Genomic DNA, 27,475 nt, shown 5'->3' with positions numbered 1-27,475 from the left:
TAACTTCCAGCCTGGCTCCTGCTTGTCTCCCTTAGCTGTAATTCAGGACCTTTGTGGCATATGTGTAACTATTCTGAGGTTCAGAGCAGGGTCACATAATAGTTTCAACTGGCAACTGAACTCTGGAGGGGCCCCTCAGGAAGCCCTACAGGAAATGGCTACTAATGATGTGCCTGAACTTTTGAACCTGGTAAGTAGTTACTTTCAGTTTTGCCAAGATCGTATTTCTGCAATTTCGCACTTATTCGCGGGGCGCGAACTCACGCTAACAGTGCGAGCAGCGCGAGCAAAATCCGCTGCTCGCGGATTTGCGGATTTTGCGGGAAATTCGCAAATCTCGCGGATTGCGGATTTCCCGAAAATCCGCAAAATCCGCGAGCGGAACGGATTTTCCGCCCACACCTACCTTGGACTGACTAATACACGTCTCTAGGGATGCCCTGAACCTGAGCACTTTTTCTCTTGGTAAACGAAAACAACCCTCCTCCGAGTCGAGCTCGATACCCAGAAACTCGAGGCTAGTCGAAGGACCCACCGTCTTACCGGGTGCCAATGGCACACCAAAATGGTTCATTAAGACACAGAATTCATTCAAAGCCTGACCACATTCCGGATCCCCGGCTGCCCCTAGAAACAAAAAGTCATCGAGATAATGCATAACCTGATGAAACCCCGTCTTCCTTGTGAAGACCCATTGCAGGAAACAACTGAGCTGCTCGAAATAGGAACAAGATATAGAGCAACCCATTGGCATACATCTATCCATGTAATAATGTCCCTGAAACATGAAACCAAGAAGACGCTGATCGTCTGGATGTACCGGGAGCAACCGGAACGCTGACTCGATATCAGATTTCGCCATCAGCGCACCGGGCCCTAGGCGATTCAAAATGGCTACGGCCTCATCGAAAGATGCATACCGTACTGAACACACTGCCGGGTCTATCGCATCGTTTACGGAAAGACCACGTGGGGCTGATAAATTATGTATCAGCCGAAACTCACCCGGGTCCTTCTTGGGAACCACCCCTAAGGGGGAACAAACAAAGTTAGCAACCGGTGGCACACTAAACGGACCGGCGACTCGACCTCGAGCCACCTCTTTTCCAATCTTCTCCTGTACTACGGTCGTGTGCTGCAAAACTGACACTTGGTTTTTACATTTCGCTAAACCCTGAAACTCCCCCACTGGGATGCGGAAACCATATGTAAATCCGTTCCGTAACACCCCAGCGGAAGCGTGGTCCGGGTATTCGCTGAGCCAAGGAATCATTGCCATGGTATCAATCGGAGTAGGTAAAGGCGCCCCTCGGCCTATTTCAGACCTGTTTGGCGCCTCCTCTACCCCCGTTATCACCCGGTTTGGCTCTGCACATGGACTCAGGATGGGACGCTTGCCCACACCCGCTACATTCGTGCCTGAATTTACATGACCCTTGAGGCCTCGTACATTTTCCCCTGTTAAAGTTCCAACAACTCCCTTTTTTACCTGTGGTGCCGTTCGGCCTGGACTGGTATTCGTTACTCGCACCTGATTGAAAGGAGGACCCAGAATATGGGCGGGAGGACTCCCCCATACTACTCCCTACTAATGGCAAATTCAACATACCAGTCTCCGACATTTTTGACCATGACACAGAATCGTAACAATCCCAAGTTAAGTTTCTATCATGTTCTTTCGCTTTCCTGAAAATATTATCGTAACAGAACCATTGATTGCACCCATGTGACACGGAATACTCCATGATACGTGACTGATAAATCGGCAATTCAGACAATAACTCGGGCTTACGTTCGCCCATGATGGATGTAAAAATCCCCCACGCCTTGCCCCAATTGCCAATGTTCTCATTTACCTTGAAGGCGGCCATCTTTGCGCGCCAAACACTCGGATGCATGAGCTCCTTTTGGCTCTTCACATATTCCATCTCATAATGATCGGTAAGTAACGAGAAGATGTTTACATATTCATCTGCCCATATCTTTTCCTTAATAGCTAAAGGGACATGTTGACCCAACTTTTCCCGTCTTGACGGGGCAGACTCATCCCTCGCAATCGGCAATGGCCGCTTACCTGAACCGGAAGCTGTATCTGCGGCTGAGCCTGTCCCAGGTGGTTTTCCTACTGCCGCAGCCGGCGTGATAACTGGCGATGCTGCCTTCGCCGCCTCCCTCGTTTCACGCAGTTGCCTCACCAACACTCGTGCGTCGTCAGCCGTGGCGCCCGAATCTTTACCCAACCACGCTGCTAATTGTGCTGCCAGTTCGGGCAGCATATCCCCCCCGGACACGGGGGTGACCACCACGGGAATCGGATTCCCCTCTGCCGGCACCGGGGTTGGTTCTTCGAGTGGGGCACAGGGAACCGGGATGTCCCCTCCAGCTGCTCCCCTTCTGGGCCTCTTGCCTTTTCCCCCCGGAGCTGCTCCGACCAACGGACGTTTCGACCCCTCTTCCCCATCTTTCTCCGCCATTCGCTTCTTCAGGTCGGTCACCTCCTTCATAAGAACTCGCAGCATCTGGTCGGTAGTCATCCGCTTTCCGACTTTTTTAGGCATTCTCCGACCGAATATCTGTAAGATAAAGAAGAAAGATTACCACGTTCAAAAATTGGCTCTTCGTTCCGTCTCGAGCTCACGTGCAGCGAGGGGGTGCAGCTTCAGAGCACAGGAACAAGAGGATGCGTTCTTGGCTTGTTGCTCCTTTTATCCGTCTTCAGGGCGGGCGTAAACCCGCCCCTGCCTGCCCTTAGGGCGTGGCCAGCCGCGTCAGTGTCTAGGCCAGCCCACTCGAGGGCGGGAAACAGCGCGCCCCGGCTACGCCGCTTCGGGCATACCAGCCGAGGCTCGCCTCCCGCCCAAAAATGGCTTCCCGGGGGGCTCGTGGTACTCGGCCATACGTTCGGGGGGACCGAATGGTCGCCCCTTTCCATTTGAATGGTTTTATACGAGTGAAATGTCTAGCTAACTACAACACCCCTAAAACTTATGTTTTTTTAAGTGAATTTCTAAGGTTTTTTAAATGCTAATTCCTTACTACAACATGTCTGAAACCTATGGTTTTTTCAGTGAATTTCAAAGGTTTTTTTTCAGTGAATTTCTAAGATTTTTTAAATGCTAATTCCCAACTATAACATGTCTGAAACCCATGTTTTTTTCAGTGAATTTCAAAGGTTTTTTAAATGCAAATTCCTAACTATAACATGTAGGAAACCAATGGTTTTTTCAGTGAATTTCAAATGTTTTTAAATGCTGATTCCTAATTATAACATAATTAAAACCTATGTTTTTTTGGTGAATTTCAAAGGTTTTTTAAATGATAATTTTTAAATATATTTATTGTTGTTTTTTAAATATTTTTTAACTACATTTATTATCTTTTTATTTTTAGATATGTTATTTTTAAAATACATTTCAAATTTTTTTTTCCATAAAAAGATATTATTTTTATTATTTTAGATTGTTTATAATATACTTAAATTATTTTTATTATATTTTTCCCTTTTTCTTGGAATCACGCACCCAAAGCGCACCCTACTCGTTTACTGTGCGTAAGGTGTCCGCCATTTTGGGGTCGCTGTCGAGGATCATCGTAGGGTTTACGACGGATATGACTTTTCCAATGCGGTTGCTATGCGACTTGTGCGCGACTCCTGGCCCATACGCCAGATGTACTTATTACGTGACGTGACGGACGCGGTAGCGCTTGACATCATATGCATATGGGACGCGGTGGGTGCGCGACTCCCGCCTTTTTTATGTTGAAAAACGTATTTATATATATTTATTATAAATATTAAGACAAGCCATTATCTGAGGTTAGTATAAAAACTTGAATTCACTATGGCTGCAATTCCACCACCTTCCTCTGATTCAGAGAATTCATCAGAGTAAGAATTTGTTCCTGAACCTCAACCTAAGGAAATATATACCAGAACCACGAAAGTCACTTGCCGCATTTGCAAAGCAGTGCTTTCAAGGGGAAACCCCACAAACAAATATTCATGCGGTATTGCAAGTATGCGGATGCACTTGCAAACCAAGCATCCGGTGAACTTTGCCAGGGAGCAGTTAAGATGATTGAGGGAGACTCCCCCTGATTCATCAGCAGTCCCGTGTACCAGTGGAGCAACAACAGCAAGCTCTTCATCGCAGCCTGACATCCGTCCCCAATTACGGAAAGTCTGCATGACGTGCATTAAATGCGGATGACTAATAGCATATGGGGAGCAGCCGGTGGAGCTGTTGTGTCGAGCCATTGACCACCACCATTGTTAGTTTTCTTTTTTCCTCTACTCCCAGTTTTTAGTTCTTTTTTCCCAGTTCACATGTTTCCCCTGTTTTAAAAAAACCAAAAAAATACAAAATCGTTCAAAAAATCCCTCCAAAAAACCAAAACAACTAAAAGAAAAAAAAAGTTTTTTTCAGAACTAACTACTCTGGTTAAAGAAAAGGCTAAACTAGTATGCTAGTGTGTGAACGTTTAGATGAGTGTATGTGTAGTGCAGAATTGACTGTAAAAATACATTTGTGATGTGTGGTGAATGCATAAGGGCAAAATTATAAGGAAGTGCTGCAGCATGACACTGTAAACTGTTTAACTATAGCATGCTGTGGTACTTCCGAAGCACAGGGATGCAACATATGTATATAAATATGTTGCAGGTCAGTGCTTCACTTTGCACAGATACTTAAACTGCAGCCATGTGGTGACACAGGCACCTTTGCACCATGGTGCAAGGATGTTCCTATCATGGTGAGATTGTTTTTGTGCAGGAAGGGACACCTTCCTGCACAAAAACAATCAGTAAAGGCATTTTTCTCCTTCAATATATGCTGTGCATTGTAGAATATATTGAAAGTGTAAAAATGAGGAAAAGTGAAAAAAAATCCTCATTGTGCTTTGCTACACCAATAGGAGGATGGTACAGCATTCACAAACATGTCCAGATTTATGATTTCTGATCAATCTGGAGATGCGCCTTGTTCTATGAGTCTTCTGTGCAAACACGCACAGCAAAACCTATAGAATACCTTTTCAACGCAAAGTGCTGTGTATATTGAGAATTTATTTACATGGAAAAGTAAAGGTATACAGAATGCCTTTTCCTCACCTTGTGAATAAGAAAGAGAGTTAATGGCTAAGCCAATTGTTATTATAGGAGTAAATTTTTGTATTGATAACAGAGAACAAGATACATTTACAACTACTTACGTTTTACGGAACTGATAGGACATATTTATATATTACTGAAGAGAAGGGATGTGGCCTAATATGACCTGTGCAAAAACACTCAGTGATGTGGTATAATCTGTTGTCTCACTTGCTCATATATTTGTTTTTGCTCAACATTTTGTTGTTCTTCCAAGTTTGCTAAGTTAGTTACATCTTCTTGAGCTGATGCATTGCGTTTCCACCTCATTCAGGGCGATTGCTGTTTCATTTTCAACAATTGGTTCTTGACTCAGTGCAGCAGACCTTTGAGTGTCTTGAGAACTGTCTCTAGCAATCTCAGCTGCAATTGTACCTTCTTGGTCAATTTCATTGTTCAACATTTTCACATAATTTGCAAAAGCACTGCATTGTATGCTATCTTTACAAGCATTAAAGGAATCTTCATAGTTCTGGAAATCTCCAAGTAATTCCAGTTCTGAACACCATGTTTTGAATAGAATAAAAGGGCTAAATAGAAAAATTCCCTTATATCAGCAGTGTCGCAAGTCAGCTTCCTGTGATTAATCAAATTTCTTTTCGTTTGTTTCATCAAACATCCTTCGGAAACAATGACTCCATATTTTCCTTCATTGATGTTCTCTGTATTATTCCATTTCAAAGTGTAGTTTTGCACACTTGTTCTCAAGATGATGACTTCTGTTTGGGTAATATGTGTCCAACATATTCGTTTTTGAAATATCTGTATTTTCTGGATCTTTTGCTGCTAAATATTCAATTTCTTGTACAGATTTCAGTACTCGATTTCGAATTGCTGCTAGACCTAGACTCACATAAATGATTCTTGTAGATTTGGAGTATAGACTTGCAGATGATAACCGATCTGAGCATTCATATGCTCCGATTTCTCGATGCGATAACATCTTCAAACTGAAACTGTATAATTTCTTACTTAGAGTCTTCTCGTGAGAAATCTCTTCCCACATTTCTTTCAATTCCCTATTTTCTGATTTTGTAATATAAGATGTTACATATCAAGCAACAGCAATGGTATTGTCCCCAACATATTGAATATCCATGTTAGCATTCCACATGGACACAATAACTGGGTTGTAGTCATTTATGTATTTTGACTCTTCATTTCTTCTTAGGTAATTTTTTGGAGACTTTCTTTTGATAGTATGTCACAAAGATGACATATAATGTTCACTCTTCCTTTCGATATTACAGGACGTGGAAATCCAAAACTACATTTGGTGTAGAACTTGTCCTTAGATTTGTACTTTCATCGACAGTATTTTCCACATCGGTGGCTTTGGAATTGTAACACTTGTACTCTTAAGTTGTTTTCTTCTGTGCTTTTGGGTACAGCACATGTTGCATATTGTTCAATAAAACTCAAACAGTATCATCCGCATCTTTTCCAAATTTGGGAGCGTCCTTAATCCATAACAGCATATGTATATGAAGAGCACCTCTTGCTTGATACTTCTTTCTCCAAAAGAAATCCACAACTTCTCCAAGAGGAGGATTTATTTTATTGCAGAAAAAAAGACATCATAGCCTCAAATCTATGATTGAAATACCTGCATACATTATCAGGATCCAAAGAGCACAGTTCTCCAGGTGTCTTGTATTCAATATTGTTTAGATTAGAATTTACCTCTCGAAGAAGTTCTAGTAAATCATCCCAAGAGTACTCAGCACAGCTTAGGGTAAGGAACCATGTTGGAGTTCCCAAGTTCCGTAGCATACTTTCAGTTCTCCATGACGACGGTATCAATATTCATTAGTCCCAGGCTGACATGCCATCAAATTAATGAGCTGAGATTCTAGATGATCCTCTCTCTGGTGCACTTTATCCACAAAATCTTTTGCAGAAACATTTTGCAGATGTATTCCAGTTTTTAGAATATGATTGACTGCATATGAAAGTCCAGACAAGTCACTTTCAAACAAAAGATGAAATATATAAGGGATACATTGTCGAAATCTTGGATCTTCTGCATATAAACTTGTTGTACGATATTCAGATGCAGGAATCTGCACAGGACGTTCATCATATCGTCCTCGTTTTCCAGTTGGGAACAACTGTGGAAAACAATGAGCTTCCAAGCTCTCTTCCCATGCACTCATGGGAAATCCTTTTTCCTTTTTTCATTTGGAACAAATCAATAGTGTTCCCCATCAGCTCTTTTGAATGAAGTGGATGCACACTGTAATAATCATAGATTTCTTCACATCTTAACATATCCACTTTTTCAATTTGTCCACTTGACGTTTCAGTATCTCCTGCTAAAACTATTTCTTCTTCTATTTTCTTACATTATGTATTAGTTTTTATCAAATACAATGTTGCCTTTTGCACTTTCCTAACATCCTCTAACTCCTGCCAGATTTTCTTATTCTTAGTCGGCACACCATTAACAAGAATAACTAGGGGTTCACTTTCTACACTCTCTACACCAATAGTTTCAATATTTTTCTTTAAATCAAACGGTAAATTACACAACTCTTCCTTTCAATCCTCTTTGTAAATCTGAATGAGGCAATTTACCTGTTTTAGGCTCCATACGAACAATAGCCTGAAACGGGTCCACACATTGAATGAGAATAGACTCATACATGTTTAAATCTATCAGTTCTGGAGGAATAGCAACCAACTCTAGATTATTATGAACAGCTCTAGCGGGCATTTTATTCTCATCTAATTTGTTATAACAATATTTACAAATATGCTGATCAGAACCCAAATCAAAACAATTCTCTACCAACAAATAAGTTGCAAATTCTTTCCACATGTCATTATTTTCTTTTTCACTTTTTAAATACAGATCAACACTCCTAGTCTGATTTTTGTAGTGAGTTCGGCGACAACAAATACAAGAAAAATTTGGCCTTTCACCTGAAATCACCTTAAACTTTGTAATTTCATTTTCAAAATTTTTGTACAACTATGTTCAACATTCTCTACAACATTTTCTTCTATTAATGTCTGAGTTTCTTCATTCTCTTCTTCAGGACCAAAGTAACAAAACTCAATATCATTACAAACCTTTTTCACATCTGATACTGACCCACGCAAAAGAGCACTGTTCAACTCATTCAACTTTAGTGCTGGACTTTTTGCATTATACAATCTTCTCACTTACTTCCGCATTTGAGTATGATGTACTGCCAACATCCTGGAATGGTGAAAAACACTTTCACATATTTTCCTAGAAAGACAAGCCAAAGAATGACCATGCAAACCAGTATATTTTCTCACTCTGCAAGGGTCTAGTCCCTGCAACAGCTTCATCTACTGTTTAACACTTGTTTTACAATATGCATGTAAGAAATTGCTACTACTACAATCCCAAGTGTACACTGGGGCTTCAGGACATCTGCCTAGAACTTCATCAGCTATCACTTCCTTTGCATTTCTAGGAACCATTTGCTCTTTCTCAATTGGACAACCATCTCTAACCTCACAAGCTCGACCACTGGTGTCAACTGCATGCAACAAAATATTGCTCTCTAAATAACTCTCTTCATTAAAAAAAGGCTCAGAACTTGTAGAGTGTTTCCATTCCCCTAAAAAAATATCACAAAAATTACTTTGGTTAATTACTCTTTTCCTCTTACTTTTGGCCTTCATTAAATGAATTGGTTTATCTAGTGATCAAATTCTGTTTATTACTAAAATAAAGAGTTTCCTTTTTACTTCAAAAGCCTTTTCAACAATAGATTCGATATGCTTTCTATATTTCTTTATATGTTTCAGTAAATTATGGACTACTCGGTTGTAACATATTTTTTTGCGCAATTCTTTATATTGATTTTGTCTTCTATTACTATAAGCTGTATCCTTTGCTTTTACATTGCCTTTTTTCCTTTCCTATTCTTTGCACTTTTTTATGCTTGGAACATTTTCACTGTTTTGCACATTTGCATTTTTTTTCTAAATCTAGTAATATTTTTCATGAAGTTCTGTGTGGTCTTACCAGAAATGTTGTCTTTTTAGCCACATTATGTTGGTCTTCCAATACTTGTGGTTGAGTTTTTTTCAAGTAAGTAACATTTTTTTGACCTTTTTTTCTTCTTTATTTCTCCGCCATGATAACTTTATTTTAAGGATGATAAACAGTATCTGTAAAAAAGAAACATAAATAAGTATTTATTAACAACTCAAAAAAATTATACATTTTTATTAATATACAAACACTTTTCACATGAAGCACAACTGGGAAGGTTGTAGGAGCACTTCATACAGAGTGCATAGCAGTTTGAAGCACTCCATAAAACTAAAACCTGAAGCACTGTATGAATACAAGCATATTTACTAAATGATCACACTGAGTGAATTCATAATTGGTTCACTTTTACTTTAGAAAATACATTACTACATGGTACATAAACAGTCACTATGGTTTTGCAACAGTACAGATTTAGAATTTAGAGTGGTGCAGTGTTGTTTGTCTAGCGTAGGGAGTCGTGCTGGGGTACTTTTCTAGGGTAGTGCAGTGGTATTTCAGTAGTGTAGGAGGTTGTGCTGGCGTACATTTAGGGTTTAGGGTAGTGTAATAGTGTTTAAATAGTGTAGGGGGTAGTGCTAGGGTAGTGTTTTAGAGTTTAGGATACTGCACTGGTGTTTGGGTAGTGTAATAGATCATGCTGGGATAGATTTAAGGTTTAACTGCAATGGTGTTTGGATAGCGTAGGGGGTCATGCTGGAATAGTCTTCTAGGATAGTGCAGTGTGTTTATGTAGTTACAGGGTCATTCTAGGGATAGTGTTTTAGGGTTTAAGGTAGTGCAGTGGTGTTTGTGTAGTGTAGGCGGTCATGCTGGGGTAGTGCAATGGTGTTTGAGTAGTGTAGGGGGTCGTGCTAGGGTAGTGTTTTGGAGTTTAGGATACTACACTGGTGTTTGGGTAGTGTGAGAGGTCATGCTGGGATATATTTAAGTTTTAGGGTGCTGCAATGGTGTTTGGATAGTGTAGGGGGTCATGCTGGGATAGTCTTCTAAGATAGTGCAGTGGTGTTTATGTACCATAGGGGACCATGCTAGGGATAGCGTTTTAGGGTTTAAGGTAGTGCAGTGGTGTTTTTTAGTGTAGGGGGTCGTGGTAGGGTAGTGTTCTAGGAAATAAAGTGGTGTTTAGGTAGTTTAGGAGGTTGTTCTGGGGTAGATTTAAGGTTTATGATAGTAAAGTGGTGAATAGGTAGTGTAGGTGGTCATGCTGGAGGTAGATTAAGGATTTACAGTAGTGCAGTGGTGTTTGGGTAGTGTGGGAAATCATACTGGGGTAGTGTCACTGCAAGACTACATGTACTTATTTGTCTGCAAAAACATCAAGCATGCATTCCATATATTTTAGAAGTGCATTTTACTATTAATACTAAACTCATTTTGGAAACACATAACCAATTACTATTTTCAAATTCTACCAAAACGTGAGAACACAATACGTTTTTAACCAATTACATGTCGGGAAACACATGAAGTACCAAAAGGCTTCTCTCAGAGTGATTCCTAAATGCACAGACTCACTGTGTGATACTACTCAAGCAACTCTATCCCTTACTTTTAACCAAAACACATTTACCACTCAACAAGACTTTAGGTAACTCAACACATTGCACAAAATGTTCTACTACTCATTAGTATAGAGTGCTTCTATCGTTATAAATCCTAAATGCACACAAGACTCACTGTGACACTCTAGACAACCAACACTTGCATTTTACCAAAACACATTTCATAGTCTAGAATGAGCACTGCATTTTAATGTAGAAACTTGAGACATTTTTGCAAATAAATATAAAATAACTGCTTTCTAATTCTACCAAAACAAGAGAACAGCATAGTTATCTGTCTGCAAGCACATAGAATACAAAAATGCTTATCTCAGAATGCTTTTTTAATGCATACACACTCACAATAAAATTCTAGAGGAAAAAAAATATTCCCTGCACTTCAACAGGACAAACACATTAGTCTGATTAAAATCAAAATGCACCACATACATTCCCTCACAAATTAATAACTCACCTTCCGCCCTGGCCATTCTACAGAAGCGGTGGTTCTCGCGGTTTTGGATGAACTCAAGGGCAAGGCAGATGTTAACCTTCCCCAAGCCTTGGTGCTTCTTGACTTGTCCGCTGCGTTTGACACGGTCGACCATTCTATTCTTCTCGGCCGTGTCTGCGCAGCGGGCATTCGGGGCGCGGCCTTCTCCTGGCTAGCATCCTTTCTTCAGGATAGGCATCAGGCCGTTCATCTCTCTGGTTTCTCTGCCCCCTTCTGTCCGGTCACCTGTGGTGTTCCTCAGGGCTCCTCTCTTTCCCCTCTCCTCTTTAATCTGTACATCTGTCCCCTTGTTTCTTCTCTTCTCAAGCTGGGGGTCTCTGTATATAATTACGCAGATGACCTCCAGCTTGTCTTTGATCTGTCTTCTTCTCCCGATTCTATTCCCAAGTTCAGTTCCACTCTTATTTTTATCTCTGAGTGGATGAGCGCCAACCATCTTAAGCTCAACCCCGATAAGACGGAACTTGTCCTCACGGGTGGCCCTTCTAACCCTTGGCCCCCTGCTCACTGGCCCCCTTCTTTTGGCCCCCCCCACGCCCTCTTCCTCTGTTCGTACCCTTGGCATTAAAGTCAGCTCTGACTTAACCATGCACAGCCAGATCAGCTCTGTTGTGTCTTCATGTTTCCTTTCCCTCCGTCTTATTCGGAAAATTTCTCGCTTTTTCACCATCGACGCGCTTAAAACCATAGTCTTGGCTTTAGTCATCTCTCGCCTCGACTATGGCAATGGCCTGTACGTGGGTATCCCCTCCCACGAATCCCGACGTTTACAGGCCATTCAAAACCAAGCTGCCCGTCTCATTCTCTCCCTCCCCAAATCCTCTCACATCACCCGGCTTTGAAATCCCTTCACTGGCTCCCCATCCGCTTCAGATCCCTTTTCAAACTAGCTTGCTTTGCCTTTCGTGCCCACTCTCGCTCTGCCCCTGCTTACATCACTTCCCTCATTTCTTCCTACGTTCCCAGTCGCACCCTCCGGTCTTCCTCTCTCCCCCTTCTTCACATTCCCCGTTTCCGCAAATCCAGATCCGGGGGCACTCGTCTTTCCGTCCTGGCTCCCCAGTTCTGGAATAGTCTCCCACTTCATCTTCGCTCCATTCCTATTCTTAGCCATTTCCGCAAAGCCTTAAAAACTTTTCTTTTTTTCTTTGGCTTTCCCTTCTTAGGTTCCCTTGTGTCCCCCTCTGTGAGTTCTGACCCAGGTCCCCCAGCGCCAGGAAGCCGCTTGGCAGCAGTGCGCTTTATTAAATATTGTTTTCATTCATTCATTCATTCATTCATTCAAGAAATATATCAGTCCCAAAGCAGATTTTCTGATACAGAATCTCTGTTTTGAACACCTCTCAAGAGAACCAAATAATGGCACAGTTTCCCTCTCATTTTGAACACATATACACCTTCACATCAAATCACATTGCTTCCATCATTAACTCAAAAGCAAACACACATTTCTATTGGTTACAGATTTCAACCCTTTCCAAATGACATATATTTCAACCCCACCCCCAATCTGCCTTCTGCCCGTTACCATAGAAACAGTTCATGGTACACTTAACTGAGCACACAGGTCAAAAGTTCATCACACAATGTTGCTAATCAAAACAGCAAGTATGCTTGACTTCTCAATATACCAGCTTATCCTATGTAATGTTCTTTTCAATCACTTTCTGATAACCAATAAGAATCATGCTTTTAAAAACAGCAACATGCACCCTAGTTTTCAGTGTAGAATGTTGTCAAACAACCAATGATTTCTTTTCTGTTTTCAACACTGCATATTATCCACCATTTTTTAAAAATATTAGTTTTCAAGCTGGCACTTCATTTACAGAGACCATCTGAGTACATCCAGACCTTCCTTCAAGATGCTTAGAGTGTGGATTGTGGGACACAGCTATATTTTCTGGAGCCAAGGTATGCAGAACAGAAAGGAATTCACAAAGGCCTAGGTTTACCAAATGTAGACATTACATGGATTGGACAGAGAGGGTTAAAGTGGCAACAATTGATGCCATTGCTTAAATCCTTTTTGCATCTCCAACACCCTGACATCATAATTGTGCACAGTGATGGCAATGACCTAGGCACTTTGACTGGGGTAGGTCTTGAAATCCTTATGAAGGACAACTTTGGAGAATTTATGTCACTTTTCCCCCAAACTGTCTTTGTCTATTCTAACATATGCCAAAGGTAGAAATGGAACTGGTCCAATCACTTTTGTCCACAGATTGAGAAAGCTAGGAAACATGTGAATAAATCTGTTTCTGCTTTTCTCCGAGACTATAGAATGGGATGCCACAACAATCTGCGTTTCAATATGCATGGCATCTATAGGGGAGATGGTGTACATTTTACAGATGAAGCGAACAGAGTCTTCCTCTTGATCTTCAGACTCTGCATCAGTACTTACTTGTAGGTACTAAAACATCTCAATAAACACAAGGGCTCTTTTTAGAGCCACCTAACAACTAAACACATAAGCTTGATGTATATCTGAAAAATATTATTTGTTTTTTACTTGGAGTCGTGCAGCCAACACGTACAAGTCGTGCACCACACGTGCTGGAGTCGCATTCCCTACGGGTTAGATGCCGTGCATCCAACGCGTGCACACCAGGTGCTGCACTGAGGGCCTCGCTGGGTGCACAACTCCTAATTTTAGGGTGATAAAAAATTAGCCCCTATCAGTATTTTGTGTTTTCCCCGGGGACACCATCCCCTGAGGCTTATATCATACGTTGGGGACCATGGGAGGAGCCCCAATGCCCCCACTGTCCCAGCCGGCTCCCCGCGTCCTTCAGGAGCTGGCATTGCTTTTCCTCAGGGAGAGCAGCTACCATGCTGCTCTCCCTGAGGAAAAGCAATCTGCTTTCCTATTTGGAAGAGAGAGCAGCTTTCCTGCTCCCTCTTCCAAATAGACAAGCAGTTTGCCATGACAGGGTGGGAGCTGCAAGGCTCCCGCCCTGCCATTGCAAACAGCAGTGTCCCGGGGTGGGTACCCCAGGACCCTACAGGAGTCGGCCCTGGGGTGTGGTGGTCCCCAGGGCCATCTTGGGCTCCAGGAGGGGGGTCACGCAGCCCCCCCCTCCCACACCTTAAAGAAGACCCGTGGTGGTTGTCCCTGGGGCTGGGGGGGCCTCAGAGCCCCCGTCAATTAATGTTTTGAAGCCCCAGGGGGTTGAGGTCCCCGGGGCTGCGGGGGGGCCCGTGAGCCCCCCGCATATATTAAGTTATAGCCCCGGGGGTGGCAGTCCCCGGGGCAATGTGTGGGGGATTGGGACCCCCCCACACAATTTTTTTTTAAATGCCCCCAGGATTTGGCCCACCCGGGGGCTAATAACCTTTAAAGCCCGGGAGCCAGCGTTTCATTTTTTTTTCAGCAGTGAAATGCGCGGATCCTACGCGCATCCCACGATTTAAAAAAATATATATATATCTGGGCCCTATTAACTAAAAAGTAGCGGGAATATAGGCATACATTTTCACCAGTGCATGATCCCACTTTTGCTATTCTCCAATTTTCTTAGTAGAATGCCTCCTGAGGAGTTTCAGTGACTTTCCAGAGGGGTCCTATTTTCACTGTACAGAGATCTCCATTGCGACATCTACGATGGAGTTGGGGCTTGTGGAGAGTTGAGCAGGGCCTGGCCTGTGGTGAGGCCCTGCGTCCAACCCCCCGCCCTGCACCCCTGTGTATGGCTGTAGGCTGGGCATGGCAGGGTGTTTGCCGGTTGCAGGGGTGTGGGTAGAGGGCCTGGCCAGACCCTGTGCAAACTCTACACCGCACATGACCCACGCTGTTACTCCAACACTGCGCTTAAGTGGGTTTTATTACTGCAGAGATCTCTGCACTTGTGGGGACTTCTTTGCCCTTGTGCATGGTTTGACATCTTTTAGAAATCCATATATAAATTCCTGGTAGGTGTAAACAAATGTATCTGTAGCCTTATGTTTATGGCTGCATGTATTGTTGTGAACAGGGCCCACTCTTTTCATCCACCTTAGGAACACAGACTGATCCAGCAATTATTTACTACTAATAATTGTTTTATGTCGAACCATTGTGTTAAAGATAAATAGACAAAGTGTCACAAACATCAAAATTTACCAAGCGAATAATTTTGCAAACTTTGTCATAATGGGATGTTTCCTTAGACCTTTTGAAGTTTGCAAAAAACACCTTTGTACCTTTACAGATTCGTAACATTTATGGACGTGTGCTTCCTTCTGAAGCAGGTATCTGCTAATGTTAAGATTCTGAAGGTTTGCATTTGTGACGCATTAAATCTATTGCAGGACACTGGAGCGTGGCTGTCGGCGGCATTCCCATTTCAATGTATGCTAAGCGGCATCTTTCTAATATTTAATTGCGTGATATACATCTCTTTGCAGGGTTTTTAATAGAGCCCCAGCTGAACCTGGCGCCCCTCCTCTGCGCCTTCACCACAGAACACATTGCACTCTGGCTAATAAATTCACAGGCCTGACGGTGTCTAAGTCTGCCGCCGCTGTGCCCTCAATTTCAGTGAGATGGGCCATTGAAAACTCATTACAAGCTGTTTAGGCTCCGACTTTGACTTTTGCTCAGCAGCGAACAAAAATTAACAGCTCTTGGAGGTAGAGGGAAAAGGCACAAAGCCAAAAAAGCACAATAATAAAACGGAATCGCACTGGTAAAGAAAGATATTAATATTGTCCGATTTTGCTGCAAAAAATACACATATCTTTACTGCATGGTCTAATAATTAAGTTCAATTAGCGGCGTGAAACGGAGTTTTACTTTGCCCTTGTTATTTTATGAAAATACTCACCGAAAGCAGCCCTTTCCATGTCTTCAGCCATGCTTACATTTTTCTAAATTAACCTTTAAGAGTTGAAGGGTGGCTTCATGAATGTAACTGTCACATTGAAAATGCACAGAGAGCTTTGCGATCATTTAAAATAGCTGTTTATAACAAAAGTTACCTTGGTGGTAACAGTATAAAAGAAAGACATGATGAATGCATTAATACTAAATTGCTTTTAAACACATTGTTTTGGATGTTCCTTTTCAAGTACATCCCACGGCCGTGGAATTTAAAGCAGCGCTGTGTTGAAATATTGAAGCTTTGTGCATAATTTGAAAATAAATGTGCCCCTACGGCAAAAGGTGAAAATTCAGCAAAACCTCTGGCAAACTTTAAAAATATTCATCAATTTTCTAATATGATATTTGCAACACAATGTGTCAGATTCAACAGTGTCAGTTTTCACAATAAAATGAAATGTGGCAGACAAGGAGAAGTAGTTATTGGAATCTGTGGCACTGGAAAGGCTGTAATATTTTACTTGCCCTTAAGAATTATGGAAATGCTTTCAATTTGTTCCTGGTTCTCTAAAGGTTGTTGAGAAGAAACTCTCCAGTTTCCAAACTTCTCCATTAAAAATCTTGTTAGACTTATATTTGGCAAATTATAGATGTTTTGCGCAGAAGAGGCGTCTGAAAGTCTCCATGAACTGCAATAATTCTCTATTTGCACCACTTTCTTAGACTTAAATAGATTAGTACATTCTTACTCACTTAGGGGTGCCTCTTGCAAGATGATAGTGTGGACTTCAGGTCCCTTTGGTATTAAAGCGATCCTTCTCGCCTCCCTTTCACTTGTAAATTGTTTATATTCCATTATAATATTTTTATGAGGACTGCCATGTCTCAACTTTCCACCCCCCTGTATAGAGAGTGTTATACCCACCTACTTGATCCCTAATGAATAGCGGGGACACTGAGGTACCTCAGGTGTGTGAGGTAATTATTTTGCCTACTTTTCAAAATGCTCCCCACCCAGCGCCCTTACCTCTACCCCCACTCACCCCACCCTTGGAGAACCTTTCCTACCTTCCTTGTGGCATATAGCCTTAGAAAACGCCGCATCCAGAGGGCACAATTAGAATCAAGACACGAAAGCCCAGTAGTATCCTTGAGACTCCAAAAACCATAGCAGAGAAAAAAGAAGAAAGTTGAAAGGAAAAGGAAATATTTAATTCCAACTGCTTCTACCTGCTATTTTTATTCTCAACTATTTTGACTAATATCCCTGATCACTTCATCTGCCTCCTTATATCCTTTGAAATTGTACATATTGTTTTTATACATGATTCTGAGGGTAGCAGGAAATTTCAACTGGACCGTGGCCCCTAATTTCCTTGGTGGGTCTATCCTCTGTCCCAGCTCCCACTGTCTGTTAAAGGTAATCCGCGAAACATCTGATCTGAATTCAAAAGCTACCCCATTCACTTTCAGCGATTGCTGTTTCAACCCACTTAAAAGAATAGGTTCCTTTATGATTTAGGTCTAGAAATTTACTAAGAACGTCTAGGATTCTTTCTAAAGGGGTTGCGGTGCACTCTTTGAATGTCATTTAAAATAACCAAATAACCTGCTCTGATTCTTCTGTTTGGACCCCTGCTTTAATCAGTCTTACAACAAATGCTTTCAAGTTATCATCCTCTAATCCATGGGTACTCACAAACTTTCTCTCGGGGGACACATTTACAGTGTGGTTTGTGGCGGAGGGCTGCACCAGTGGGGGCGGGGTCAGTGGAGGGAGGGGCTAGAAGAAAAAAAACTTGTGATCATGAGGTTGAACACAGGCCCTTGCCACAGACGCATTCATCCATTGAGCCACTAGACCCAGCATACACACATCTATCTCTCTCTCTCTCTCTCTCTCTCTCTCTCTCTATATATATATATATATATATATATATATATATATATATATATATATATATATATATATATATCCCTCTCTCTATCTCTCTATCTCTCCTTCTCGGTCTACCTCTCTGTCTCTGTCTGTCTCTGTCTCTCTATCCCTGTCTCCGTCTCTCTCTATCCCGTCTCTATCCTTGTCTCCATCTCTGTCCCTCTCTGTCTCTCTCTGTCTCTATCCCTGTCTCTGTCTATCTCTGTCCATCTCTCTCTGTCTCTCTGTATCTCTCTGCTCTATCCATGTCTCTCTCTATCCCAGTCTCTCTCTCTGTCGCTCTCTGTCTCTATCCCTCTCTGTCCATCTCTCTCTGTCTCTCTCTGTCTTTATCTGTCTCTATCCCTGTCTCTCTCTGTCTCTATGGCTGTGTCTCTCTATCTCTATCCCTGTCTCTATCCCTCTGTCCCTGTCTCTGTCTCTGTCCCTGTATCTGTCTTTCCCTGCCTCTCTCTGTCTGTCTGTCTCTGTCTCTATCTTCTATCTGTCTCTCTCTGTGTCTCTATCTGTCTGTCCCTGTCTGTCTCTATCTGTCTCTGTCTCTATCCCTGTATCTCTCTCTGTCTCTCCCTGTCTCTATCCCTGTCTCTATCCCTGTCTCTCTCTCTGTCTCTATCCCTGTCTCTGCCTCTCTATTCCTGTCTCTCTGTCTCTGTCTGTCTCTATCTGTTTCTTTCTGTCTGTCGCTCTCTCTCCCTGTCTTCTTTCTGTCTCTCTTTCTCTCTGTCCAACTCTATCCCTGTCTCTGTCTCTATCCCTGTCTCTCTCTGTCTCTCTCTGTCTCTATACCTGTCTCTGTCTCTATCCCTGTCTCTCTCTCTCTCTCTATCCCTGTCTCTCTGTCTCTATCTGTCTCTCTGTCTTTGTCTCTATCTGCCTCTGTTCCTATCTCTCTCTGTCCCTATCCATCTCTGTCCCTATATGTCTCTATCTCTCTCTGTCTCTGTCTCTGTCTCTATCTGGCTCTGTCTCTATCTGGCACTGTCTCTATCAGGCTCCGGCTCTATCTGCATCTCTAATTAAAAAATAGGGGGACCCCCTCTAAGGCAATTTCTTTCAGGTCAGGGAGAGGAGGGGAAACATGAACAAATACAATGGAAAGAACTCCCTCATGACCTATTGATTTTTCAGGGTAAATACTCCGATTATACAGGCATAATCATTGTAATACAACACATTTATTTTATTTTTTCATTATTTAAATTACTTCTTCATTTGGTATTTTCCTTTTTTATGATTTAAAAAAAAAAGATTTATACATCAAAAAGTATAAAAAATTACTCAAAATACACAATTCATTATTTCAGAGCTTCTATACAAATAACACCAGGTAGAGAACAATACCACACATACCACTTTCACTCTATCACATTCACAACTTCACATATCTGGGTTTTATAAAAACATCTTATTAGATGTTATCTCTGTTACTCAAGTACATAACCACTTTAGTTGGTAGAAAAAAGGGGACTTGCTCTATCTGAATCTCTGTCTCTATCTGGCTCTGCTGTCTCTATCTGCATCTCAGTCTCTATCTGCATCTCTGTCCCTGCCTCTATCTGTCCCTGCATCTATCTGTCCCAGTCTTCTGTGTTTACTGCAGTCTGCTGGCCACACTAGAAACATAGACACGGCAAGGCAAGGTCTGCGGGCCGCCAATGTAGGCCTGCCAGGCCGCTGGCGGCCCGCAGGCGTACTATGAGTACCACGGCTCTAATCCTTCTGGGTCATTCAAAATAGTAAAGTTGTTTCTCCTTTGGTTATTTTCTAGAGCCTGAACTTCTCCTGACTCCCCTCTTTTTTTTAAATTTTTTTGTCCTCATTAGCCTTTACGCCACCCATTTCTAACCAAACGATACCGCCCATGGGTTTTTATCTCATCTGCCGAGACCATTAACAACCACACTAGTGGTGCCAGCCCACGACCACCTCTCTATCTGTACCGCCTTTTATGAGAGGTTGATACATAGGTGAACCCCACCGTCTCATTGAAAAACACACGGCGAGATAGGCTGAAGCCTTAATCATTGGACTAAATTGCTTATATAACCGCCTAGCCCCTTACCCTAAAAGAGACGCTCTTCACCCAAAATGTGCCAAAAATAATGACCAAAATTTACATTTAACTTTTGTCGGACCCAAAGTATCCATTTTAGCTGTGAATCTCATAGCTCGCAACCACTTTAGTTGGTAGAAAAAAGGGGACTTGCTCTATCTGAATCTCTGTCTCTATCTGGCTCTGCTGTCTCTATCTGTATCTCTGTCTCTATCTGCATCTCTGTCCCTGCCTCTATCTGTCCCTGCATCTATCTGTCCCTGCCTCTATATGTCCCAGTCTTCTGTGTTTACTGCAGTCTGCTGGCCACACTAGAAACATAGACACGGCAAGGCAAGGTCTGCGGGCCGCCAATGTAGGCCTGCAGGGCCGCTGGCGGCTCGCAGGCGTACTATGAGTACCACGGCTCTAATCCTTCTGGGTCATTCAAAATAGTAAAGTTGTTTCTCCTTTGGTTATTTTCTAGAGCCTTAACTTCTCCTGACTCCCCTCTTCATTCATCTTAAAAAGGCAGATGTCTTCTTTATTGTTCTCAACCACAACTTTTAGCTCTTTCACCGCGGCCTCTAGAACAGCTATCTTATCTGCCAGATTTTTACACAATCCTTAGACCTCCTTTTGGTTAAATTCAGAAACTTCAAATCGATTGCTAGTTTCTGTAGTGAGGGCAAGAATCATTGCTTCTACGGAATGACTTGCCTCTGTTATGGGAATTGGGGTATCCACTGCCCCCCTGGGCACCAACATATCCACGGAGGGGGTTTCATTGAGTGGAGCCTCACTTGATAACAGCAGTTATCCTGTCATCATCGGGCTTTGCTGCGTGACTATTTATCTCACCTGATTACTCTAGCCCAAGGTTGATACCTATTCCGACTGGAAAAACTTCAACGTTCACCAGTAGTCATATTATCTACTGTGGGGGTTGATCTGGTCTTCCCAGACTTGATGTTAGCCCCAGTAAACCCCTGTGGGCCAGCTTCTCTCCCTCTCTGGTTCCCTCACTCAAAACAAGGGTCTTTGGCAGCATTTTAAAGTAGGTCCAAAGTCAAGGGGTAATCTTGACTTTTTGCGCTGATTCCCTAATGTTTGTGTGTGACCCTCTCCCAATATTAGACTTTTTGCTGAACACAGGTTTTTTAACATAACCGGAACTTCAGGTGGGCTTAGCACATTGTCCAACTTTCCTTTGCTCTCTACCTCCACCAGCTTGCCCAGTGATGGTATTTTAGTAGTAGCTTGCAAACTTTGCAAGATGGACGACTTCAATATTCCTCATTTGTCCATTGCATAGTCTGTGTTTTTGACACAGTGGTAAGGGCAGGCAAACATTGCCAAAGCAGCAATTATGCCCTTGCTCATGGCAAGCAAAGAGCTTGCCCTAAATCCTGCCATGCTGAGGCCTGTTATTCAGATGACTCTTCTTCCTCTCATTGGCTGATCGTTTAAAATGCAAGCCAATAGGAGGAGGAGACAATTTACATGAGAGTACAAAGCTACTGTTACATAATGTGCGTGCACCTACCCTCACTGCTGTCACCCATCTCAGGCATCTTCTCTCATGATTTTCCCCAGCCTCTTTAATGTGTGCTAGACTTCACCATGCTGGTGCTCTCCGGAACCCTGCTGAAGCCTAACACCACATAGCCCAGTAGCGGCCCATATAGGGAGTGCTGCCAAGCAGTGACGTGGGGCCGGGAGGGGCAGGGTGGGGGTTAGTAAACACTGGACTACAGACCAATGCAGGTAAGTAGACATGTAAATCAATAACATGAATTTCGTTGCGTGCCCTGCAACTCCAAATGCGATGCAGCGTGCGCAACAAATTTGTTTTATTTTATTAAAATGTCTACTTACCTGCATTCATCCGTATTCCGGTGTTTACTACCCCCCGCCCCGCCCCTCCCCGCCCCATGTCACCGCCCGGCAGCAAACCATTTATGGGCCGCTACTGATATAGCCACTCTCACAGGGGTATGCCATTTACTACTTGTTCTACATGCTGCCACCAAATGCACCAGAAGATCTTTGGCTAAGTATATGTAGGTGACAACAGGGTGGGTTGATGGAGGATGCCCAAAAACTTTAAAAGTCCATCAGTTGGCTCTGCCAGGCAATAATGTATTGGAGCTCTGTTCCTAGCAAGAAATATTCTAAGGGCTATATTTATGGCAAAGAAGCTCAATGCAGTGCTGCAAGTCACCTTACCGCACTGCACTGTATTACAGGGAAAGGGCAGGAATGCACTGTATTTAAAAGAATACTGCACATTCCTGCCTTTGTCCCTGCTCTGGCACCCTTTTGGCTGTCAAGTGTCAATGCAGGCACCCTTGTACCATGGTGCAAGGGAGCCTGTAGTGCATGCATAAATGCTTTTGTTCAGGAAGTATCACCTTCCCTCACAAAGACAATCCTGAGAGGCATATTCCTCTTTCCATGTGTGCTGTAGAATGCAGCACGCACTGAACGAGGTAGTAAATACGAGAAATAAAGATATATCTCCTTGTTATGCCTTCCTGGGGATGGCATATATATCTTTTTGGTGTATTCTGAGGTCTTTCAATTTTGGTAAATCTGGGTATGTGCCAAAAACCATGAAGCTACGTGGGAACACCCATGGAATGCCTTCCCAGGGCACAGTAACTTAATGCCACGATTTGTGCTGTGTTGAATTATTCCAGATTTATGAAGCTACACAGGGCCACACAAGGTAGCTTTCCATGGCTTCATAAATTGCATTTTGGATGTGCTTTGCGCTTGCACCATGTTGTGTGCTACAAGAGTAAAATATATATAATCAATAGTGAATGGACACTTGTAACCACGTTACAAAATAGATTCTATGGATCACCCTCATAAACGCTATGAATACTCTACGGTTTATATCATTTTTCCGCCCCACATATGCGTTATGGCATTATCATTGGGTGTTCCATTAGTGATGTATGCCAGCCTCAAGCCTGAGGCAATCTCTGGTGTATCGTGGTAGTGTCCAGAGAAATATAAGTGTACCCCCAGAAAAGGGTATAATTACATAAAACAAACTTTCACCTGGTTGTAGACTTTAATTATGAAAAAGTGAATATTTGTGGTTAAGAACAAGGGGTATAATAAAAGATCGAATCAACAGATCTCTTTATATCACTTCAAAAGGTAAAGGTCGACATGTTTCTGTCCCATATTGCCCAGCCGGGTCTAAGAGACATTCGTCAGGACAAACACACACTGTTAAAAATACTATTCACACAATTTGTGTAGTATTTAGTGACTTTTTTGCCACTCTGTCTCCTATTAGGAATATATTATCTGTAATGAAAAGAGACAAAAGAGGCGTGGGGGTACATATGTAGCACTCATCAACAAATTCATCATAATTCTCTATTTGAGATATCACATGCAATATTATTGCTTTCAATGCGGATTGGTGAAACCTATGTTAGTGAAGACAATCATGTTATACTAGGCAGGAGGTGACACTGTGAGAAAACGCCACAACTTTGTGCTCAATACTCATCAAATGAGCGAATGGGAGTGATATTCTATCCCCAGTTTCCAATTTGTCACTCTCAATCACTGAATTCGATTTTAAATAGTGATTAATAGCGTGGGTGACCCACCGGACAACCCCGTAGTGACTAGTTCTATTGTGCTATTTCATTCACGGTGCGAGAATCAAGGTATGTTAAGAGAAAGCGTCATTACCTGAATTGGGTTATTACCGCGTTTCAACAGGAGCGCAAGACTCTCTGGTCCTAAGCTGCAAGGGAGAAATGCCCACAACGAGTTCTTTTACTTTTACCGTACTTTGTTTTAGAGAGTCTTAGTCCAGCGATGGTAAGCGTTAATCTCACCCGCACTATGGAACTGCTCCGCGTCTGGTGCTGGCTCTGCCACCGGATGCGGAGGGTGGTTTCCGACTTGCTTATGTTTGGTGCGTGTTGTGATGTTTCGAGATAGAAAGCGGACTTGGGTAGTTAACAAAGTATTACGTTTCAGCTCTATTTTCAAAACTATGAGAATCGGCATTATTTATTCAATTCAAATATGAACCGGGTGTAATTATTCATGAGTAAGTTACATTTGTAAATATTTCAATTTTGTCGACATGAGTCGCCCAACTGAAAGAAATATTAAAGGGGCACAGTTGTGAAGCTAAAGGGCATTCTGATCTCCCTATGTTCGCCCAAGATCTAGTTTAGCGAACAATTCAGTTTGTCGATTTCCAGACTATTAAAGCTAGAAAGAGGATTAGATAGTATGTAAATTTAGTCCAGTGGCTATTCAGTTCTTATAATTACATTATTCCGTTATATCCCTAATAAAATTATCAAATAAATCATGTTTTAAATATCGTTTCTACCGATAATTTTGAGTACTGAGTTACGTTGACATCTCTCTATTAGTGTGAATATTAGCTAGGACAGAGCAGAGATATGATATCTTATTCTCTTTTAGCACAGTTTATGTGTACTAGCAGTTTTCATGTATTTTACATTGAAGACAGACTACTTGGATTTGTTCTACTTTATCCATGGTTGATCTGATCATAACATGTAGCTGCAGGCACAGATTTAATGTTTTTTACATTGAAGACAGATTACTTGGATTTGTTCTACTTTGTCCATGGTTGGTTTAATCATAACATGTAGCTGCGGGCCTAGATTGTTAAATTCATCGAAACAAGTTCATGATAGTTGGTATGATATCTTTTCCTCTTTCATCACAGTTTATATGTACTCATAGTTTTCATGTTTTTTACATTGAAGAAAGAATACTTGGATTTATTCTATTTTGTCCATGGTTAGTCTGATCATAATATGTGGCTGCGGGCACAGATTGTATAATTCATCGAAACAGGTTCATGATAGTTGGTGTTCAAGGATGATGACCAATCTAACAGAACTACTTTGGACTCTTCTTATTTTGCAAATTGGTGCCAAGGAATATTGTCATTGAGTCCATTTTGGTGTGTATTTAATTCAATTCAATTCAATTAAATACTTACTTCGGTTCTTTTACAAACCATAAAAGGGCATATTCAATCGGTTCACCCACCCTTGCTCCTTTTCAAAAAGAATTTTTTCAGCGTTGGAAGATTTGTTGTGGAGCATTTCTAGAACTGTTCACTTTAGTTCTTTTGGCTTATGGCCTAGCTCGATGAAATGTGAACACAATTTGGTTGTATTTTTCTTTAACTTGATTTACTCTTGTGTTCCCCTATTCTTGTTTTTACTTTCCTGCATGTCATGCCAATGTATTTTTTGTCACAGTGACACCATATCATATAAAAAGATGGGTGGAGTTGCAGTTAGTATGCTGTTTTTGTCTCCAGTGCAACGTGTCAGTTAACTGTAACGATTTTATCATTGTTGTCAATTTACATACTAGACAGGTCCCACATGGATAATGGCCAACAATTGGGGTCATCTCTGTGTTCCTTGTTTGTGTTGTTCTTTGGCATCATGCAGGTCGCGTATGTACTAGGATGTCTTTTAAATTTTGTGTTCTTTTATTTGCGAATCTCGGCTGTGGTCAATTGAATTTGCCTGTTGTTAGTATACTCCAGTGTTTTCTGACCACCTTCTGCATCGCGTAAGTTGCAGGACAGTAGGTTGTGACACATGCCATTAGATCAGGGGTGGGTTGCTTCACATAGGTTTGTAAAAGGCATTCTCTTGGTTGGTGTTTTGCTCTCTTACAGCATTTTGCTATTGTGGATGGTGCATAGTCTCTGAGTACCAATTTTTCACTCAGTTCTTGAGATTGTATTTTATAATCAGTTGGTCTGCTGCAGTTTCTTTTCAATCTCAAGAACTGGCTATACGGTAAATTGTCCCGCAGTGGTTTAGGGTGGAAACTCTTGTATGATAAGAGACTGTTCTTTGCTGTTGGCGTGTGATATGTTTTAGTTGCAATCTGTCCGTTAGCAATAAAATTAGTTAGATCCAAAAAGTCAATACTTCTATTGTTGTCAGTGAAAGTAAATTTCAGCCATTTGTCTCTTTCGTCCAGCCATTCAATGAAAAGGGTTAGATCTTTGTCAACTCTCCAAATCATTAGGATGTGCCCGCAGCCACATATTATGATCAGACTAACCATGGACAAAGTAGAATAAATCCAAGTATTCTGTCTTCAATGTAAAAAACATGAAAACTATGAGTACATATAAACTGTGCTGAAAGAGAAAAAGATATCATCCCAACTATCATGAACTTGTTTCGATGAATTTAACAATCTAAGCCCGCAGCTACATGTTATGATTAGACCAACCATGGACAAAGTAGAACAAATCCAAGTAATCTTTCTTCAATGTAAAAAACATGAAATCTGTGCCTGCAGCTACATGTTATGATCAGACCAACCATGGATAAAGTAGAACAAATCCAAGTAGTCTGTCTTCAATGTAAAATACATGAAAACTGCTAGTACACATAAACTGTGCTAAAAGAGAATAAGATATCATATCTCTGCTCTGTACTAGCTAATATTCACACTAATAGAGAGATGTCAACGTAACTCAGTACTAAAAATTATCAGTAGAAACGATATTTAAAACATGTTTTATTTGATAATTTTATTAAGGATATAACGGAATAATGTAAATATAAGAACTGAATAGCCACTGGACTAAATTTACATACTATCTAGTCCTCTTTCTAGCTTTAATCATCGGGACCTCGACAAACTGAATTGTTCGCTAAACTAGATCTCGAGCGAACATAGGGAGATCAGAATGCCCTTTAGCTTCACAACTGTGCCCCTTTAATATTTCTTTCAGTTGGGCGACTCATGACGACAAAATTGAAACATTTACAAATGTAAATTACTCATGAATAATTACACCCGGTTCATATTTTAATTGAATAAATAATGCCAATTCTCATAGTTTTGAGAATAGATCTGAAACGTAATAGTTTGTTAACTACTCAAGTCCGCTTTCTATCTCCAAACATCACAACACGCACCAAACATAAGCAAGTCGGAAACCACCCTCCGCATCCGGGGGCAGAGCCAGCACCAGACGCAAAGCAGTTCCATAGTGTGGGTGAGATTAACTCTTACCATCGCTGGACTAAGACTCTCTAAAACAAAGTACGGTAAAGTAAAAGAACTCGTTGTGGGCATTTCTCCCTTGCAGCTTAGGACCAGAGAGTCTTGCGCTCCTGTTGAAACACGGTAATAACCCAATTCAGGTAATGACGCTTTCTCTTAACATACCTTGATTCTCGCACAGTGAATGAAATAGCGCAATAGAACTAGTCACTACGGGGTTATCCGGTGGGTCACCCACGCTATTAATCACTTTTTAAAATCGAATTCAGTGATTGAGAGTGACAAATCAGAAACTGGGGATAGAATATCACTCCCATTCGCTCATTTGATAAGTATTGAGCGTTTTCTCACAATGTCACCTCCTGCCTAGTATA

Source organism: Lissotriton vulgaris, chromosome 12 (genome assembly GCF_964263255.1).
Source record: "Lissotriton vulgaris chromosome 12, aLisVul1.2, whole genome shotgun sequence".
Lineage (NCBI taxonomy): Eukaryota > Metazoa > Chordata > Amphibia > Caudata > Salamandridae > Lissotriton > Lissotriton vulgaris.
This window is presented reverse-complemented; position numbering follows the sequence as displayed.